Source organism: Lutra lutra, chromosome 3, assembly GCF_902655055.1.
Source record: "Lutra lutra chromosome 3, mLutLut1.2, whole genome shotgun sequence".
NCBI classification, from domain to species: domain Eukaryota; kingdom Metazoa; phylum Chordata; class Mammalia; order Carnivora; family Mustelidae; genus Lutra; species Lutra lutra.
Window position 1 is genome coordinate 72870862 of NC_062280.1, and position 18142 is coordinate 72889003.

Sequence of the window (18142 nt, forward strand, 5' to 3'; positions counted from 1 at the left end):
TTGCCTTTGGAGTCAATTTCAAAAAGTCATATCTAAGACCCATGTCAAGGAGTTTACTGCTTATGTTTTCTCCTAGGAGTTTTATAGTTTCAGGTCTTAAATTCAAGTGTTTAATTCATTTTGAATTAATTTTTGTGTATGATGTAAGATAGTGGTCCAGTTTTATTCCTTTGCATGTGACTGTTAAGTTTTCCAAACTGGACATTCATTTATGGAAGAGATAGTCTTTACCCCATTGTATATTTTTGGCTCTTTTGTCATAAATTAATTGACCATATATTTGTGGGTTTATTTCTGGGCTGTCTTTTCTGTTCCATTGATCCATGTGTCTGTTTTTATGTCAATACCATTCCAATACCACTCCGTTTTGATTACTATATTCAACTTTGTATATCGTTTGAAATCAGGGAGTGTGATGCCTCCAGCTTTGTTCTTGTTTTCCAGATTGCTTTGGCTCAGCAGTATCTTTTATGGTTTATATAAATTTTAAGATTCTTGGTTCTATTTCTGTGAGAAATATGTTTAGAATTTTGATAAGGATTGCATTGAATCTGTAGATTACTTTGGGTAACAATATTAATTCTTCCAATCCATGAGCATGGAATACCTTCCCATTTGTTTGTGTCTTCTTCAATTTCTTTAATCAATGTCTTACATTTTTCAGTGGGCAAATCTTTTACCTTGGTTAAATTTATTTCTAGTTATTTTATTCTTTCTTTGTTTCTTTTTTTTTTTTTTGCTATTTGTTCTTTCTGATGCAACTATAAATGGGATTGTTTTCTTAATTTCTCTTTCTAATTGTGTGTTGTTATTGTCTAGAAACACAACAGATTTTTTAAAAAAGATTTTATTTATTTATTTGACAGACAGAGATTCACAAGTAGGCAGAGAGACAGGCAGAGAGAGAGGGGGAAGCAGGTTCCCTGTTGAGCAGAGATACTGATGTGGGGCTCGATTCCAGAACCATGAGAACATGCCCTGAGCCGAAGGCAGAGGCTTACCTCACTGAGCCATCCAGGTGCCCCTAAACACAACAGATTTTCTGTCTTGATTTTGTACTCTGCAACTTTACTGAATTTGTTGGTTCTAATAGTTCTTGGTAGAGTCTTTAAGGTCTTCGATATATAAAATCATGTTGTCTGCAAACAGTGTGAGTTTTACTTCTTCCTTTCCAATTTGGATGGCTTTATTTCTTTTTTCCTGCCTAATTGTTCTGTCTGGGACTTCCAACACAATGTTGAATAAAAGTGGCAAGACTGCACATCCTTACTTTGTTCCTGATCTTAGAGGAAAACCTTTCTGTTTTTTCACTTTTGAGTATGATGTTAGCCATGGGCTTGTCCTATACAGCTTCTATTTTTGTTGAAATACATTCTCTCTATTCCCACTTTGTGGAGTGCTTTTGTCATAAATGGATGTTGATGGATGTTGTGTTTTGTCAAATGCTTTTTCTTCATCTGTTGAGATGATCACATGATTTTTACTCTTCATGATCTTTTTGATGTACTGTTGAATTCAGTTTGCTAATATTTTATTGAGGGTTTTTGCATATGTTCAATGGGGAGACCCCAAATTTTTTATAAGCATAGATATGAAATGAATAGGTTTTTTTTTTTTTTTTAATTTCAGCATTGATTACTCCCATTGCAGACTTTGGAGTGGATGCAATGGAAGCTAAATGTGCTTATTTACTTAGTAAACTCTCTTTTTGAGGTATTGACCATGTTACAGCATAGTCCCTTTTTAGCATTTCCTGTATTTTAGGGCTATTGGTTGAATTCTGTCGAGGATGTCCAAAACAAAATGAAGCATAGTAGGGGTGCCTGGGTGGCTCCGTTGGTTAAGCATCCAACTCTTGACCTCAGCTCAGGCCTTCATCTCATGGTCAATAGTTCAGGCTCTGAGTTGGGCTTCATGCTGGGCATGGAGCCTACCTTTAAAAAAAAAAAAAGATGAAACATGTAATTTCACAACACCAAAGAAGCCATATTTACATTACAGAAGTATTTTGGAAGATTTAGTAATTCACGGCGTCTTTGTCCTGTGTTAATAGCAAGGATAAAATAGTGGAAGCAGTTTCATTCTGGAAGCTTTCTCCTACTTTACTCCATTTGGAGTTGAGCTTCAGTGGTAATAACCATAGGGAACATTTTTAAGTCCAAAGTTATTTTGGTTAATTCAAAAGACTATTTTTATCCAGTCACTGTCTAATTGAATTATTCAATAGATTTTGAACTCAAAATGTCATTATCAAAAGCAGAAAGGATAAGTTGTTAGGTATGTATGCCCCTTCTACAGGTACTATAGCTAAGGTACCAGTCTCCAAATACTTGGACGTTATGCAGAAACCTTGAAGGGTCAGTAAACTAGGTCACTAGATTCTATCAGTAGCCAGTTGTGCAACCTCAGAAAAATAATTCCAGCTTTTTGGAACTATGTTTTTTTTCATTTCCAAAATAGGAATGTTGGGTTAGACTGTTGTTTTGTTTCTGTTTTGTTTTTCACCATCAGAGGACTTCATTGATAGCAGTTGTCTGGGGAATCCTCGTTGGAATCCTCCAATTAGCTTATGGGGTTAATTTGAGGACAAGTACGTAATGTCTATTAGGTGTTAGGTGGGCATCACAGAATTCCCAAAGTTTCTTTCAGATTCTAATATTCTATGATCCTATGATTTATTGGGTGCCTATCTTCCCTCAATCATCATCAACAGAAATGAGTTATGGGGTATCTATTATTTTGCCATATTGGACTAGGCAAGAGGACACCAAAAAGTTAAAAAGACTCCTCTTCAGTCTGGCTGGGAATATAGCTGGGATAAAATTAAGGAAACAGGGTGATGTGTACCGGGTGGTAATGAAGACCCAGGGCCAGAGAATTTAGGAAGGCCTTTATAGACAGGACTTGAGAAAGGTTAACAAGGTAGAAGAGGGTGGACCTGAGGGAAAAAGTGATAAGGTTTTTCCAGGTGGGATAACTGGAGTCATCAGAAACATGGGAATATTCAATGCTTGTCTTTGAAGAGTGAGCAGGCCAGTTTGGCTGGAAAGAATTATATTATTATTTAATGAGTCTTTAATCCCAAATTGTGTATAGCAGCTTAGCTGTTATTTTAGCAAATGTGGTAGCTATTATTGCTATATTTAGCCAGCCTGTGGTACATCAGACTATCCAACTGTTTACAATTACTTTTATTAACTCTAGGGAAATTATTGATGTGTCTCAGAATCTCACACTGACACAGTGGAACAATCGGCAAATATTTATTGAATCCATACAGTATGTGAGTCTTCATGAGGCATAAACCTAGACTGGAAAGGTCCTAACCCTAAGGGAGCAGACTGTTGTTGCTGTTATAAAACCCCCTCAAGGAAAAAACAAAATAAAATACAAGATCATACAGCCAATTTAGCACTTTAAAAAGTAAACCTTCAAGCAACCTATACTTACGAAAATGATCTTACTCATACTTAGGATGAGAAAAATCACTGATGAATCTAAACCTCTAGCTTGGGTCCAAGTCTCTTCTTATCCCCATATGAAGACAAGTATTTGGGGCGCCTGGATGGCTCAGTGGGTTAAAGCCTCTGCCTTCGGCTCGGGTCATGATTCCAGGGTCCTGGGATCGAGCCCCACATCGGGCTCTCTGCTCAGCGGGGAGCCTGCTTCCTCCTCTCTCTCTCTGCCTGCCTCTCTGCCTACTTGTGATCTGTATTTGTCAAATAAATAAATAAGATCTTAAAAAAAAAAGAAGACAAGTATTTCCTTTCTCTTTTTAACCTACAGATCTCTCTTTTTAAAATTTTTTATTTATTTGACAGAGAGAGAGATCATAGATAGGCAGAGAGGCAGGCAGAGAGAGAGGAGGAAGCAGGCTCCCTGCTGAGCAGAGATCCCAACGCGGGGCTCGATCTTAGGACCCTGAGATCATGACCTGAGCCGAAGGCAGAGGCTTAACCCACTAAGCCACCCAGGCCCCCCTCTACAGATCTCTTCATGGTGTCCCATAGCATACCAAACTCTAAGTTCTGCAAGAACACATCTCCTCTCCCTAACACACCATTTCTCTTCAAACAAAACATAACAATAGTAGAAACCATTTTCATTGTCACTTTTATCACAGAAGGCCAGCCACCAAAAAAACTTCAAAGCGAGCCAAGCCAAGCCTGTCCTTTCTCTAGTAATTTCCACACTGGTAAATGGCACTATTTCCAGATTGACCTTCTGACCCAGTCACCAGGTCAGAAACTTGGGGCCCTAGAAGAAGACCACGTTGAGATGGGGGAAAATGGCGTACGTGAAGGTGGTAGAGATGAGACTGTTATGAGGCCAAGGGGTGTGTCTGTCTTGATCACTAGATTTCTACAGTACTTGGTACTTAATAATTGTCCTATAAATATTTGTTAAATTAAGTAGAAATTTGTCTAAGAGTGGACATTATTGCTTTATCAAAAGGGAGAAATAAATTAATATTCATCTTTTGCTTTTTCTAGATAGCATGAAGTTTGGTCTACAGATTCTTGAATTGTTACTATTGGTACTTTGGTTCAATTTCCTCAGGGGCTGAATAGAATTCTGAGAGCTACCTTCAAAATCTAACCAGTAGTTACAATCTGACTTCTAAGGGAAATTGAACTCAGTGTGTTGAGCAGCCAATTTACAAAAATACCTTTGGAACACACTTGTTTGAAAATCGAGGATTTGCTCTTCTATGTGATAAATGCTAAATGACTATTTCAGGTGCTAGACACTAACAGTGAATGAAGGAGGGCAAGATTGCTTACAGAGGGGTAAATGAGAGAACTTTTCAAGATGGAACTTTTAAACAGAACCTTTAAGAGTGGGCAGGAGTTGGGAAGACAGAGAAAAGGAAGAAGGGCCTTCTAGATGAGAGAAAAATCGTGAACAAAAGCAGGAATTAGAAGAGGTCAGGAGGGATAGTGAGTAACTGTCTTAAGTTGTGAAGAGAAGTATCAGAGATATGTAGAAAGAATGTTACTGCAAGAGTAGCATTTTTAGGAAGATTAATTGGTGGTTGTCTGTGGCATGATTTGGAGCTGAAAGAGACTGGAAATGTGAAAATTAATTAAGAGTCTATTTCATAAATCCTGGCATGAGATAATGGCCTAACCCAGAGTGGTAGTGGATATACCAAGAACATGGAAAAAGAAAATAGGAAATGAATGATATTTTGTTATTTTGCACAGCAGAAATTATTCTCTAGGCTTTCTGATTTATAACAAAAACATAAACTTCAGGGACTAGTCTCTCAAATACATCATTGCAAAACCTTGTATTATTTTTCTTGAAGTAGTTTTTGTTTATATAAAAATCACATTAATGTTATATAATTATACTGATACAGTAACCAGTAGAACTTTTCAATTTAAAAAAGGCACACTGGGGCGCCTAGGTGGCTCAGTGGGTTAAAGCCTCTGCTTTCGGCTCAGGTCATGATCCCAGGGTCCTGGGATCGAGCCCCGCATTGGGCTCTCTGCTCAGCAGGGAGCCTGCTTCTTCCTCTCTCTCTGCCTGCCTCTCTGCCTACTTGTGATCTCTGTCTGTCAAATAAATAAAATCTTTAAAAAAAAAATAAAAATAAAAAGGCACACTGATACTTGTATGTCCGGCGAAATTGTGGGTTAGACAATCTGAAAAAGTCTCTTATTATAAAACACTTGGAAATCAAGGTAAAATAAAGCATCCCCATACACCAAAAGTGAAGACTGAGTTGAGAATGAAAACAGTGTGGTGAAGGACAAAGTTATGACTGCCATGGAGAGTTTACTGGTCTTGTTAACTCAGAATCTGGGGTTTATTATCCCATGCAAGAGCATGAGAGGCTTTGGGCCAGTATCAAGTTGGACACCCCCACAAATGCTAAAGTTCCCAAGTATTGTGTCCTCAGAGAAAGGGCAAGCAAGGAAAAATCTGTCTACCAACACAAGGAGGCAACCAGGAGTTTTTCACCTGTATTCTAGGTGAACTGAAATCATATTCACATTAAATTCGTAATCACAGGTCCACACATGGATTTGTTGTTTGAACTTATACTATCTCTAGGGGCCCAGGAACTCTCCCACACTGAGAAATCAACCCCCCCTCCCAAAAATGAGGTTTAGGCATGGTTGGTATTACTCATGGAGTGCTTGGTAGAAGAAAATGATAACCTTTCTGGAAGGGTATGCATTCAGTCATACTGGCACATAGTTTCCACAGAGGAAGCCTGGCAGACTAAAATTATAAAATACACAGGAAATAATTTACTATGAGTGAAGTTTTGCAAATACATCATATGGCATGATTAGGCCCCAAGAACTTCAATTCATGGAAGTATCGGTTACATATTATAAAATATCTGGTTTATACAACTGTGGACTCCAAAGAGGACATTAAGAACATAATAAAAGAACAAACTATTTAAAATTTTAAAAAAGTATTTTGGGGTGTCATTCTGGGCAGATTGTTAGGAAAAGGGAGCTATTTGGGCATCAGCATGGTTAAGACTGATGGTTGGAAGTTGTCAGCATTCCAATCATGGTGTCCAGGGAACTGCTATGAACTTTCATCCTATTCAATTAGTGCCTATGCTAAAAATGTCAGATATTAGGGGTGAGGCCTTGTGGCAGGGATCTCCAATGAGGTGGTGATAATTTAAGTCAAATTAAGTAAAAGAACAGTGATTGTGAGATTTCTCTCCGGTTGGAAATAAGACCCCAGCAGTCCAGTAGAGTGTAGGGCTGGTGATGGTGTTGGGGAGGTGTCAAGGTTAGCTACTGACAAGGACTAGGGTGACTGTCAAGAACCCAGTCAAAAGGGCTTATATATCAAAAGATATATATCTAGGAGATGGGTTACCAAATAAACTGGAGAAGCCCCATAATGCAGATTAGGTATGCACAAAGAAGACGGGGGCAGGGAAGATGGAAGGCAGGTAGGTACGGGTACCTTTGATCCCAGAGTTAGAACAAGACTCATTCCAGACCCTACGTACTGATGGAAATGGGGTTTCCGATATGCTACCAGGCTTGGTTCGGATTTGTTCACAGCTGGAGCAAATTGAGGACCTGACGTTGGTCCTGAAATTCCATGAGGCAGGCACCCATCCAGCTGACTGTATTTAGATATCTCCTTATCTCTAGACTGTGCAAGGCCTTGAGGCCTTAAAAAAATTAAGAATATTGCATTAGTATTGGATAATCAAGCAATTGTCATGCCTTCTAATTTACTACAAAATATCACTCAGAAGATGTCTTTTTCATGTGACCTCTATTTAAGTGAATGCTACATCTCAGTGAACAGATTTATGATAAATCCATCCAACTTTTTGTTGTCTTCCACTGTCCGTATTAATTTCTTTTAATGTGTTTTTTGAGAGAAGCACTTTCTCCTATTCTGATGAAGTATTTCTCGAGGAGTGACTTTTCCTTTAAAGTTTTTAATTTAAAATGTCATTTAGAATGTTGGAATATTTAGGATGGTTTTTATTTGAGAGATAGAATCCCAGTCAGCCCTGTCCCCACTCTGCTGCCATGTTGTTGCCCACTTAGTCGGGAAGGACCCTGGCAGGAGCTGCTCACTTCTGGAAAGAGCCTACAGCTTCTGGATTCCCAGGGTTGGGGATTTGCTTCTGAGAACCAGAAGAGGTCTCCTGGGTCAGACCTCTTGGGAACTGTGCTGCCGGATTGCTTGTGAGTTTCCAGAAACTCCTGGGCCTTTTGACTCAAATGGCTCCTTGCTGCCCTCTGCCCTCAAGAGAGCCCCCTCTCCCAACCCCACCCCTGGCCCCAACGCACCCTCCTGTTGTCTCCAATTCTGGGAGCCTGCCTTAGAGTTTCTTCCAGTGTGCTGTTCGGCTGTGCACTTAGAGTGTCTTCCAGTGTGCTGTTCTGTGTGCTGTTCGGGTGTGACAACACTGGCAGTACTTTGTGGCAATCTTCCAGAGTTAGAAAGTTGTTTCCTGTAAAACAGAAATAAAATTCATAGATTCTGTTGTTTGACTTTGAGGGCAGAGAGGAGGCTAAAGAAAATTGGTTTAGAGTGTGCTCTAAAATGTCCAGAGTATGTTCCAAGATGCGTCTCATTTTGAGAAATTCATTTGGAAGAAAAAAGATTGGTTAAGGAAACTCTAGGTTAGTTGGAAAACAGAAGTGTAGAAATCTGCATGCCACTCTCCATTATGGAAACTCAGAATTCCTAGGAGCATGTTAATAGTTCTTAGAAGTCCTCGTAGAGAAACCTCTTTAATTTAGATCAATCAGTGCTTTCCAAACTTTTTGATCTCCATAACATTTTTTGAAGAATACATATTATTATCTTGAAGGAACTAGGATGGTGGGGACCAAGCTTTGGAAAACACTAATTACCTGTATGTGATGGCATTTGCTCAGGCTTCATTTTCTTTGTAGCTTCTGCCACAGAGGCCCACTTTTACTCCCTGGATCTTTCTTTGTTGGCCTTTGTGACCTCCCTTATTCTGATGTTCTTTCTACCCCCTCTCTGTGTCCTAAACCTGGGTGCTCTCCAACATTCAGGCCTCAGTTTGCAGTTCTATTTTAAATTTTTTAAATAACTCTCTTCCTTTGGGATCACATTCTATCTTCTGGTTTCAATCAATACCCTTATAGATTAAAAAAAAAAAAAAATCAAACCCTAGTATCTCTCCTAGCTCTAGTCCTGCATTTCAAAATGCCTCCAGAATATTTTCACTTGTATATTCTGCTGTTACCTCAAATTCAACATGTCTAAGCTTGTCTTCCCACAATATGTATCCTTTTCAGTGCACATACACAAACAATAACCTGTTACAGTTCATAAAGGTAGAGAAAGCAGGGCACCTGGGTGGCTCAGTGGGTTAAAGCCTCTGCCTTCGGCTCAGGTCGTGATCCCAGGGTCCTGGGATCGGGCCCCGCATTGGGCTCTCTGCTCTGCCAGGAGCCTGCTTCCTCCTCTATCTCTGCCTACTTGTGATCTCTCTCTCTGTCAAATAAATAAATAAATAAAATCTTTAAAAAAAAAAAAGGTAGAGAAAGCCCCATATTAGTAGCAATAAAAAGATTAAATACTCAGAAGTATACGTAATAATAAGTGTGTAAAACTGGATGTGAAAAATTTAGAACACTCCTGAAAGTAAAAAATGTAGACTTGAACAGATGGAAAAGCATCATCTATTCTTGGATAGGATGAGTCAAGATTATAAAAATGTCTTTAAGTCAATTTATAGATTGAATGCAATTCCCCCCAAAATATCAAGAAGGTGTTTTTTTTTTTTAATGGAGCTGTATAAATTGATACTAAAGTTCTTATGGGAAAATAAGCAGGCAAGAATATTCAGAATAACAGGGCACCTGGGTGGCTCAGTTGGTTTAGCATCTGCCTTCCGCTCAGGTCATGATCCTAGGATCCTGGGATCCAGCCCCACATTGGGCTCCCTGCTTGGTGGGAAACCGGCTTCTCCTTCTCCCACTCCCCTGCTTGTGTTCTCTCTCTTGCTGTGTCTCTCTCTGTCAAATAAATAAATAAAATCTTAAAAAAAAGAATATCCGAAAAAACATTAAAAAATTATGAGAAAAGAAAGACACCAAAGAAGGTAAACTACTTCATGTAAAAAGGAAGGAAATTTTAAGAAAATCAACATTTATTTGTTTATTTGTGCAAACGAAATGCAGAAAGGGTAAACCAGAAATGAGATTGGTTACCTCCAGGGAGTGAGTGGGAATGGGTAGAAATAATGTGTAGTAAGAATGAGGAAGAGTGACACTTATCTGTGTCTGTCTTTTTGTATTGCTTTGACTCAGAACCATGGCAATGTTTCACACGCTCCCTCCACCCTCCCCAGCAAAATAAATAAGTAAAGTCAGCCAGGACTTGGGAGGAACCTTAAGTGGAACATGAAAAGTAACAAATAAACTTAAGTGCATTAAATGAATAACATAATTGCACTGAAGCAGTTGGGGAAGGAAAGAACTAACCTAATCAACCTTGGAAAACCTTGGAAAACAGTTTTTGACCATAAACTGCAAGGTAAAACTCAAAATCCTGCACAGAAATACTGTACTCTTCTTAGTAAATTTTTTTTTTCTTATGGGGATATGAGCTTACAATTCTGAAACTACTTTATGTGTATACTGTAATTGAACAAATAAGAAAATATATTGTGGATAATGAGAACCACGTTTCTCCCTGTTAGAGAAAGAAGTTACAAATAATAAAAGGGGGGAAACCTAGAATGAATTTAGTGGTATTGGATTAAAATTGAAGGTATTAGTATGAACTTATGATTTTATGTATATATGTGTGTGTGTGTAAAACATAAAACATATACATACACACAGAGAGATGAATAGTTTGGAAATAAATATAGATGCATGTGTGCATGTGTTATTATACGCACATATATTTCCTATCTTTGTTCACTGAGTGGGCCTGGGAGCAATGAAAACCCAATAGGACTGGGCTTATCTAACAACCAGGTCTTTGTTTTAAATATCACTCTCTACTAAAAGAAACCAGAGTTTTTTTTGAAAATGGCTGATTCCAGGGCTAGGGCGGGGAAAATACAAAATGCACCTGGACCATCTTCTAGTGTCAGAAAATAAGGAAATGCTCAAAAAATGATAGAGGTATTTTGAAAAGACACAGCAATCAACTTGTACAATTTACCAATAACTGAGTCTGGGGAAATTTGAGCAAGAAAATAAAAAATGACACTTTGGGATTATAACCAATAGAATAAAATAAATATCCATGAATCCACACTGAAATAAATAAATATTTGAAAAAATAAATAAATACAAGGGGAAAAAGCACAGCCCTTTCTTGCAGTAATATTCTAATCCATAAATGTAGAAGGAATGATAAAAATAGAAAATCACCATTAGTCAAATACCAAAGCAATAACAGTTGCAGGCAAGACCTATCAACACATAGTACAACTAGTGGACAAAATATCAGAAACAAGATTGTAGAGTCTCAAAGTATCTCTTACAATGTACTTCTTACTTACGAGAAAAATGTAACTGTACATTGAAGAAAAGTCACAGACACTAACTTAACTAAGGGGATCAAATTTAACATGACCAGTAATAGGATATATTGACTTGTATCTTGATATGATAGACTGAAAAAGGCACAACATTGCTTTGGAGGTACTTTTACCAAAAATAATAACATCAATTTATCATGAACATATCATAGAAACCCAGATTGAGAAACATTCTACAAAATAACTGAACAGAATTTTTCAAAAGTGTCAAAGTCATGGAAGACAGAGGAAAAATAAAAACAGAGAAATTCTCATGTCTTGGAGGAGACTAGAAATAAGACAACTAAATGCAATGTGGGATTCTGGATTAGAAAAAGGAAGTTAGAGGGAAAACTGGATAAATTTGTATATGGTATGTAGACTAGTTAATTGTGTCACATCAGTGTTAATTTCTTGGCTTCAGTAACTTTACTATGTTATAGTTTACCTTTACAAATACACATACAAATATAGCCTTATGCCTTGGGGCACCTGGGTGGCTCAGTCAGTTAAGAGGCTGCCCTTGGCTCAGGTCGTAATTTCAGGGTCCTTGGATTGAACCCCACATCAGGCTGCCTGCTCAGCGGAGAGTCTGCTTCTCCCTCTCCCTGCTGCTCTGTCTACTTGTGCTCTCTATCTCTCTGTCAAATAAATTTTTAAAAAAATCTTAAAAAAAACAAAAATAAAAAGACTTATGTCTTGCTGTAATCATACATTTCAACAAAATAATGAGCATTAAAGGAAAGTGGAAAGATACATTGATAGTTTATCATGAGAAAAACATATAGGCTATTTATGTGACCTTTAAGTTGTTATTAGATATCAAAGTAAATTTTTTATTATTATCTTTAAAATTCTTTAAAATTTGTTCTTTTTTTTTAAGATTTTATTTATTTATTTGTCAGAGAGAGAGAGAGAGAGCGAGAGAGCAAGCACAGGTAGACAGAGTGGCAGGCAGAGGCAGAGGGAGAAGCAGGCTCCCTGCCGAGCAAGGAGCTCAATGTGGGACTCGATCCCAGGACGCTGGGATCATGACCTGAGCCGAAGGCAGCCGTTTAACCAACTGAGCCACCCAGGTGCCCCGCTTTTTTTTTTTTTTTTTAAAGTAAGCTCTATGCCTAGTGTGGAGCCCAACATGGGGTCCAAACCCACGACCCTGAGATCAAGACTCAAGCTGAGATCAAAAGTCAGTCAATCAACCAACTGAGCCCCCCACATGCCCCTAAAATTTATTCTTTTAGGTATCATCTTCGCTCACTGTATTTTGATATCATTTTAACATACTGAGATTTTTTTGTTTTTCCTATTTGTGTGTAAGTATGTGTGTAACTACACTTCTATAGATATCTTATATAGGCAGGTTCTATTCACTCAGATAGGGGTGTTCCCTTCTCTCTATCTAGCTATAAGTCCTCTGGAGAAAACTGGATGAGGATCCTGTGTGGAGACATTGAATTCTCCTAACCTTTCTTAAGCTAGTGAAAGGTCTTCTTTTTGGAGTTTCTGATACTTTAGTTGCAGTCAACATACAACTAATGTGCTTTGAGTAGCCCGCATGCGTATCTTTTTTCTGAAATTGGAAGAGTAGCCTGATGGCACTACTAGTGGGGGGCACATGAGTGGTTCAGTTGGTTAAGCATCTGACTTCAGCTCAGGTCATGATCTTTGGGTCCTGGGATCAAACCCCAAGTGGGGGCACCTGGGTGGCTCAGTGAGTTAAGCCTCTGCCTTTGGCTCAGGTCATGATCTCAGGGTCCTGGGATTGAGCCCCACATCGGGATCTCTGCTCAGCAGGGAGTCTGCTTCATCTCCCCCCACCCCCCTGCCTACCTCTCTGCCTACTTGTGGTCTCTTTCAAATGAATAAATAAAATCTTAAAAAAAAAAAAAGACAAAAAACAAAAACCCAGGTGGAGCCCCAGGACCAGCTCTAAGCTCACAGTGAGTCTGCTCATTCCTCTGCCCCTCTCCTCTGCTTTTGCACTCACTCTCAATAAATGAATAAAATCTTAAAAAGAAAAATTAATACAATTTTGAACAAAGCAGAGGCATCTGTTCCTTGTAATTTTTATACTTGGAATTAGGTTCTTTACTGACAGTAAAATACAGACAAAACTCAATAGAAGATCTCACCAAGATACTAGCCAATAGGATCCAGCAGTACATTGAAAGGATTATTCACCGCGACCAAGTAGGATTTATTCCCAGGCTGCAAGGTTGGTTCAACATCTGCAAATCAATCAATGTGATACACTACATTAGTAAAAGAAAGGACAAGAACCATATGACCCTCTCAATAAATACAGAAAAAGTATTTGACAAAGTACAACATCCTTACCTGATTAAAACTCCTCACAGTCTAGGGATAGAGGAAATATACCTCAACATCATAAAAGCCATCTACTAAAAGCCTACAGTGAATGTCATTCTCAATGGGGAAAAATGGAGAGTTTTCCCCCTAAGGTCAGGAACACAGCAGGGGATGTCCACTATCACCACCATTGTTCGACATAGTACTAGAAATCCTAACCTCAGCAATCAGACAACAAAAAGAAATAAAAGGGATCTGAATCAGCAAAGAAGTCAAACTTTCACTCTTCATAGATGACATGATACTCTATGTGGAAAACCCAAAAGATTCTACCCCAAAATTGCTAGAACTCATACAGCAATTCAGCAACATGGCAAGATACAAAATCCGTGCACAGAAATCAGTTACATTTCTATACACTAACAATGAGACAGATGAAAGAGAAATCATGGGGTTGATCCCATTTACAATTGCCTCAAAAATCATAAGATACCTAGGATTAAAACTAATCGAAGAGACAAAGGATCTGTACTCAGAAAACCATAGAACATTAATGAAAGAAATTGAGGAAGACACAAAGAAATGGAAAAATGTTTCATGCTCATGGATTGGAAGAATAAATATTGTTAAAATGTCTATGCCACCCAAAGCAATCTACACATTCAATGCAATACCTATCAAAATACCATCAACTTTTTTCACAAAGCTGGAACAAATAATCCTAAAATTTTTATGGAACCAGAAAAGACCCTGAATAGCTAAAGGAATGTTGAAAAGGAAAACCGAAGCTGGTTGCATCACAATTGTGGACTTCAAGCTCTATTATAAGGCTGTAATTCTCAAGACAGTATGGTACTGGCACAAAAACAGACATATAGATCAATGGAACAGAACAGAGAAATGACCCTCAACTCCAGGTCAACTAATCTTCGACAAAGCAGGAAAGAATATCCAGTAGGAAAAAAGACAGTCCCTTCAACAAATGGTGTTGGGAAAATTGGACAGCCACATGCGGAAGAATGAAACTGGACCATTTCCTTACACAGCACACAAACATAGACTAAAAATAGATGAAAGACCTAAATGTGAGATAGGAATCCATCAAAATCCTAGGCAGCAAAAAACACAGGCAGCAACCTCTGTGACCTCGGCCACAGCAACTTCTTGCTAGACACATCTCAAAGGTAAGGGAAACAGAGGCAAAAACAAACTATTGGGAGTTCAAGTTAAAACACTTTTGCACAGCAAGTGAAATAGTCAACAAAAACAAAAGATAACCTACAGAATGGGAGAAGATATTTGCAAATGACATATCAAATAAAGGGCTAGAATCCAAAATCTATAGAGAACTTATCAAACTCAATACCCAAAGAACAAATAATCCAATCAAGAAATGGGCAGAACACATGAACAGACACTTCTCCAAAGAAGACATACAAAGCCCACAGAACACAGGAAAAAATACTCAACATCACTTGGCATCAGGGAAATACATATCAAAACCATGATGAAATACCACATCACAACAGTCAGAATGGCTAAAATTAACAAGTCAGGAAACAACAGGTGTTGGCGAGGATGTGGAGAAAGGGGAACCCTTTTACACTGGGTGGGAATGCAAGCTGGTGCAGCCACTCTGGAAAAACAGAGGTTTTTGGAGGTTCGTCACAAAGTTGAAAATAGAGCTACCCCATGACTTAGCAATTGCACTATTGGGTATTTACCCCAAAGATACAAATGTAGTGATCCAAAGGGCCACCTGCACCCCAATGTTTCTAGCAGCAATGTCCACAATAGCCAAACTATGCAAGGAGCCCAGATGTCTACTGAGAGATGAATGGATAAAGAAGAAGAAGAAGAAAAAAGAAATATTGCCTTTTATAATGACATGGATGGAACTAGAGGGTATTATGCTAAGCAAAATCATTCAATCAGAGAAAGACAATTACCATATGATCTCACTAATATGTGGAATTTAAGAAACAAAACAGAGGATCATAGGGGAAGAGAGGAAAAAATAAGGCAAGATGAAATCAGAGAGGAAAACAAACCATAAGAGACTCTTAATCATAGGAAGTGAGGGTTGCTGGAGGGGAGGGGGTAAGGGGATGGGGTAACTGGGGGACGGACATTAAGGAGGACATGCGATGTGATGAGCACTGGGTGTTATATAAGACTGATGAATCACTGACCTCTACTTCTGAAACTAGTAATACCTTATATGTTAATTAATTGAATTTAAATTTAAAAATCTAATTGAAGATCTAGATAAAATTCATGTGGGTTCATATGGATGACTGGATTCAAGCGTGAAGAGAGAAATATTCAGTCACTTATAAAAAATTTTCCAGAGACAAAATAGAAACCATTGCTGGGATTGTTAAGAGTTGCTGGTACCCATATTAATTGTTTCTATTTCATTTGAGTTCTGGGATACCGTTTAATAAAAAGAAGCTGGTAAATTACCAAATATTTCACACTGAAATTTGAACTGAGAAACAGCCATAAAAGATTCCTTTTAATTTTGAAGAATTATAGAGTGAGATGTTTTCATTTTATTTGGAAAGGAAAAAGTTAAGAATTGCCAAGAAAAAGGATGTTGTGCCCCTTAAAGACTGTAAGATTTCAATATGTGCCAAAATAAAGTTTTGTGTAAGATAGTTGGCAAGCTTTTGGATTACTGGAGGTGTACTACACACCAGCCCAAGAAGTTATTTTTCATGTATTTAAATTTGGTATACTGACAAGGGCATTTTGCTTATACTGAAGAGTTGTGGTAGCTATGGCAACACGACTTGAAACATTTCTTAGGTAACATTGCCTATGACTTTAAATGGGTACAGGCACCCTCCCTCCTTCCCTCCCTCCTTCTCTTTGTTCCTTCCCTCCTTCATCCCTTTCTAAGACTTTATTTATTTGAGAGAGAGCGAGCACGCAAGCAGCAGGGGTGGAGCAAAGGGAGAGGGAGAAGCAGGCTCCTCACTGATCGTTGACACAACATGGGGCTCAATCCCAGAACCCTGAGATCATGACCTGAGCTAAAGGCAGACAATTAACAGACTGAGCCACCCAGGCACCCCTATACAGATCCTTTTTCATAGCACTTGTTACGCCATGTCTAAATGGCTTGTTCTCCTAACCATCCTTTCAACTGGATTGTAATTCAGAGCAGACACTGAATTTTGTTCACTATAGTGTCTCCAAGATTTGGGTGAGGGCCCAGCATTGCAAAATGGGGTCCAATAATTACCTGAGGAATGAATGAATGAGTGAAATGAATCTCATTCTCTAAGATAGATTCTAATTTGAAAAGAAGACAAAGGAAAATATTGGTGATCATGTCATTGGGCATAATCTTCAAGATGCTGACGTTCTATCAGAGGTGACCTAGTTCTCCATCATGGGAACTTTTTTCTCAAAGTGACTCCAAGAGCTCAGGAGTGCTTTCAAATTTCTGTTGTCTTAGGCCCATCTCTTTACCTTGTTTTCGACACTCATGTTGTAGACGCTCTTTCTTCAGGCTTCTTAGTCACCATCACTGACTCTTCAGCTTTGTGTACCGGTTATAAGATTAAAATGACAACTCTGAAAAGTTTAAAACCAATGCCACACTATCAGCAAAAACAAGGGTATCTACAACCAATCTACAAAATTTGCCAGTTTCTGTCACATACCATTCAGTATTAAACAAGAGTAGTTACACAACGAGATGTGCTTGCCCAGCTGTACAAAGTCTTTCATAAGGACGTACAAACAATAAGGTATTTAGGATGTGGTTCTATCTGCACGTGTTTTTCTCTCAGTATTACAATGGAAGTGAATCTCTGCTATGGAACATGGAGCTAGTCCAAGATAAAATCGCGGCAGTATAATTAAGGTCTAATAAGGTCTATATTATGCAAGGCCTAGATGTAGACAGGTCAGTCACCTTTATCCAGAGTGATGAAAACACTTTTTTCCCCCAATGGTAAAAGTAGCATAAAACTAGTACAGAGAATTTAAAAAACAGCAAAAAGAAAAAAAATCAAGATCCCACCCTACTGGATCAAGGCTTTATTACATTTGAGAATTTTTTTTTTCATATACACGTTTTTACGTAGATATATTCAGAATAAAGTACATTTCTAATTCTGCTTTTTTAAATTAACATAACATCATTCATGTTTCCATGTTGTTTTATTCACACATATTATTTATAGCTTCAGAAAGTACATAACCTTGTTATCTAGCTGTGGAAGGGCGTTATATACACCATGGGATGAGACAATTGTGTGTGGGTTTTTTGTTTTGTTTTGAAAAACTGTAAGTTCATTGCTATAGTGATTTAAGGTTGAGTTAGCTCATTACATTTATGTGAAAGTATCTGCTTTTGCATAAATATAGTAATATAATAAATAGCTATATAAATAAATATAATAATTCTGTTGAAGGCCTCCTCAGCTTTTCCTCTTAGTTAACACGATCATCTGAGTTTCTCTCCTCCTCCCCAACCCCAGGGGCTGTAGTTAAGGCATCATTACACTTTATTAGCCCCTTTGTGGAAATAAAAAAAATTTTTAAATATTTTATTTATTTATTTGACAGAGAGAGAGATCACAAGGAGGCAGAGAGGCAGGCAGAGAGAGAGGAGAAAGCAGGCTCCCTGCTGAGCAGAGAGCCCGATGCGATGCGGGGGTTCGACCCCAGGACCCTGAGACCATGACCTGAGCTGAAGGCAGAAGTTTAACCCCTGAGCCACCCAGGTGCCCCAGAAATAAAAAAAATAATAAAGAGATTAAGTGACTTTTGTAGTTTTAACACTAGCGGTAG

At 38.3% G+C, this 18142-nt stretch overlaps 1 long non-coding RNA gene across 1 annotated transcript; it reads right to left on the reverse strand.

The window, feature by feature from the left end:
* Window positions 1-1594: 1594 nt before the first annotated feature.
* Window positions 1595-16912, reverse strand: LOC125095779 (uncharacterized). Its single transcript, XR_007125948.1, has 3 exons — window positions 16814-16912; window positions 7797-7960; window positions 1595-1934 (listed from the first exon to the last, which is right to left on the reverse strand). It is a non-coding gene; the product is annotated as an uncharacterized LOC125095779 (long non-coding RNA).
* Between the last annotated feature and the right edge of the window lie 1230 nt (window positions 16913-18142).